This window comes from Rhinopithecus bieti, unplaced genomic scaffold, assembly GCF_001698545.2.
Source record: "Rhinopithecus bieti isolate Rb0 unplaced genomic scaffold, ASM169854v2 scaffold_35903, whole genome shotgun sequence".
In the NCBI taxonomy this organism is placed as follows: domain Eukaryota; kingdom Metazoa; phylum Chordata; class Mammalia; order Primates; family Cercopithecidae; genus Rhinopithecus; species Rhinopithecus bieti.
Window position 1 is genome coordinate 960,219 of NW_016815549.1, and position 3,622 is coordinate 963,840.

Sequence of the window (3,622 nt, forward strand, 5' to 3'; positions counted from 1 at the left end):
GCGCGCACCCTCGCTTCGCCCCGCCCCTCACCCGCCCCTGGACACGCCCCACGCACTTGGGCCCCGCCCCTGCCGGCCCGCGCCCGCTCTTCCGCCCGTGCCGCCGCGTCTAGAGCTCGGCGCTCGCCCGACTGTCCTTCTTCCGGGGGCCGCCCGCCGCGGGCCTCCGGAGCGGCGTCGCTAGCCCTTTTTTCTCCCGAGAACCAACCGGAGTGGCAAGGGACTGCCTTGAGCGGGCCTTTGTGCCCGCAGAGCCCCCGCGGACATCCGACAGGGGCCCCCTTACCTGTTCGGCTGCACCCGCAGCCATCTTGGAAGTGGGAAGCGGCCGGGAGGGGGAAGGGGCTCAAGCGGGCAGGGCTCAGGCGTAGGGAGCCGAGCGGCGGAGCGCATCGATGGGGCGCCGCTGTCCCGGCCGGTGTGCGGGAGAGACGGCCCGGGCCCCGCCGCGGAAGGGAAGGTCTGCGTGATACCGGAGCTCAGGCCCCGCCGCGGTGGTCTTGGGAGCGGCGCCGTGGCGTCCTCCCAGCCGGCCTCAGTCTCAATCTATAAAGGGCTTTTCCGAACGTTCTTTCTTATCGCGCTGTGACACGGTGCCTGGCGCTGTAGTTCCCAAACTGGTCTGCACTTTAGCATTGCCTGCAGACTTAATATTCCGAAGCCCAGGCCCATTAAGTCACAGTCTCTGAAGATGAGATGGAAGCATCATCAGTTTGGGAAGCTGTGTAATGTGCACGCGGATTTGGAAGCCACTGGCCTGGCGTTATCTGCATATTTGGCCTCAACATTTCACAAACTCTAGAGACGGGATCTATGATCAGAGCCATTGTACAAAGCGGGAAACGAACTCAGAGATGAAGCCCTCCGCCCAAGGACCCGGGTGGGTCAGTAGCTAAGAGGGGCAGAAACCGGGTTCCCTGCCCCAGGGCCCTCCACTAGCTGGTAGACAGTGAGAAGCCCCTGTTGACGGGCACTGGGTCTTCATTCCCCTTCTAGACTGTGGGTTCCATGAGGAAAGCCGGGATTATCTTGTTTACTGCTATTTTCCCTGGACCTGGCAAATAGTAGGTATTTGTTTATTGGGTTGTCCTTAGATTCTGGGGAATTGAGGGCAAGAGGAGAGACCCAGCGCTGGGAGCCAGAAGGCCTGGATTTCCACTTGGCTTTGGCTCCTGCCAGCCAGGAGCCCTGAGGGTTGTCACTGGCAGATAAATTACCAGAGAGGAAACCCGGGAGAGACTGACTACAGCCCAATCTAACGGAAGACTTAGCCACTCAGAAAGGTCAGGGGCAGGAGGAGTTTTCCCATTACAGGAAGCATCTGGAAGCATGAAATGGAAGATTTGTCTCTACTGTGGTCTTTAGGGATGGGCTAGGGAACCCCGAACTTGGGTCTCCCCTCCAGCTCGTGGCTGTAAAAACCGTCACCATCTATGAGATATGACGCAGAAGCAAGAGGGATTTTTAAAGGCCATCTCTTGAAAGCAAACATTAACATCCGTCGCAGTGCTGCATCATAGAAGCTTTATAAATGCTTAAATTTCTGGGGTTTTAAGTAAAAATATGAGGCCTCCTTCATACCTCTTAAAACAAGGCCTCCCCAGCTTTTTCTAAGTAAACCCTAGTGGAAAAGTACAGACTGCTTCAGTCGTGACTTAATTAGCAATTTAATGCGTTGGATTAATAGATCTGCTTGGGGCTCCCAAATCCCTTCCAGCCCTAATTCTGAGTCTTAGGGTCTAAAGCCCTACAATGACAAAGAACCATTGTTTGTATCCAGAACCAAAGTCTGTGGTCCTGCAGATTTGCACCTGGCGCCCTCTGCCTGCCTTTTCCTCACTGGCCGTCCTGCTGTGCCCACCACTTCTCTCCTGGAGCCTGTCATCACCTGCACCCGCAGCGTGATTTGACCCACGCCTTACCTGTTGCCCTCAGCCCCCAGACATGTTCTAGACAAATCTTCGTTGCAACTTGAGTCTGACAAAATTAAGAACATGGCGAACAGGATTTAGCCATGTGGCTGTGGGTGGCCACTTCACCTCTTAGCACCTCCCTCACCTTCATCTCTGATGTGCAGGTAATCCCGGGATCAGGGCAGTAAGCCTTGGATCTCAGCTCTGCTGGCTGCTAAACTGGTCCTTGGGCGTCGACCCCCATCATAACTGGCTAGATGAAGCCATCTCATTCCCCATGCAGACTCTACCTGAGGTTTCCAGAAGGATTATCTCCCCCAAGTAAAGCCATCCCTTAGTGTGGACAAAAGCCAGACCTCTTAGCTCCCTGAGGTTTCCAGAAGGATTATCTCCCCCAAGTAAAGCCATCCCTTAGTGTGGACAAAAGCCAGACCTCTTAACTCCCTCTCATCCGTTCCAGGCAAAGGACCTATGCATGGGAGCCCCCCGGCTGGCTAACTCCTCAGGTCTCCAGGAAGACTTCCCTGCTCCGCCCCAGCCCTCCTATATGTACAAGAAACATGGCGTTTCTACCTCCCAAGTTGAGTTGTAGTGAGGTTTAAACAAGTCTAAATGAAATGACGGTATCTAGCATGTTTGGAGAACTCTTAGCACGCCCCCCCTCTCCTCAGACACCCCTTTGAGGGATCTTTTCCAGCCTGAGCTCGGAGCCTTCCAAAGCTTGCTAGGCAGGAGGGGCCAGGTCACCTTGGAGTTGGGGAGGGGAATGCCTTTCCCAGGGTGTTCAGTGTCCATGGAAGCCAGCCCTGAGCACCCACTCGGTGCCCGCTCGTGCTGGGTGCTAGGGACACCAGGGTGACCCACAGCCCACAACTCCTGCTGTTTTAGGGCTTCCAGGACAGACAGAGGTGGCATCTTGAAAATGCAGCCTTGGCCCTGCACTGTGGCTCATGCTATAATCCCAGCACTTTGGGAGGCCAGGATGGGCAGATGTCTTGAGTCCAGGAGTTCAAGACCAGTCTGGGTGACATGGCAAAACCCCCCATCTACAAAAAAAAAAAAAAAATTAGCTGGGCTTGGTGGTACACACCTGTAGTCCCAGCTACTTGGGAGACTGAGGCAGGAGGATCGCTTGAGCTGGGGAGGCGGAGGTTGCAGGGAGCCAAGATCACACCACTGCACTCCAGCTTGGGTGACAGAGCGAGACCCTGTCTCAAAAAAAAAAAAAAAAAGAAAAGAAAAGAAAAATGCAGCCTTGTCCCCTTGCAAGGAAAATGGTTATTTGACCAGAGGCATGTCCCAGGAGAGTCATCACCAGGTGTGAGAGCTGGCAGGACCCTTAGAGAACATCAGGTCCCCTCTGACTATTCCGAGGGAGAACTGAGGCCCACAGAGAGGTGTGAGGAATGGCCCAAGCTCAGGGGCAGTGGGAGGTGTGCACACAATGAGGCCAGAGGCCTCCTGCCCTGCCGTGCCCGCCTGCATCTCAGGAGATACCGGGGATCCATCTAGTTTCCCCAACACACATTTTTGTCCCAGGTCTTCCTCAGCCCCTAGACGTGAGCTCCGTTGTGGAATGGATCCGTGACTCTTGCTGGTACCTGTGTCTCTCTACCTGGAGTCATCCCAGGTGCCCTGGGCTGTGCTGGCGGATTCACCTCTATTATCACAGTTGATCCACACAAGCTGCCAAGCTGACACCTGGTTTC

General features: G+C 55.4%; 1 protein-coding gene across 2 annotated transcripts in view; it reads right to left on the reverse strand.

Annotated features, from left to right (window-relative positions):
* TBC1D14 (TBC1 domain family member 14) overlaps positions 1 to 1,513 on the reverse strand; it is a 120,493-nt gene extending 118,980 nt beyond the window's left edge. The window contains exon 1 of one of the 2 annotated variants that reach the window (XM_017853400.1): positions 287 to 1,513. The gene's annotated coding sequence lies outside the window, so the exon portion shown is untranslated. The remainder of the gene's footprint in view (positions 1 to 286) is intronic. The other variant, XM_017853399.1, reaches the window with a different exon arrangement.
* Between the last annotated feature and the right edge of the window lie 2,109 nt (positions 1,514 to 3,622).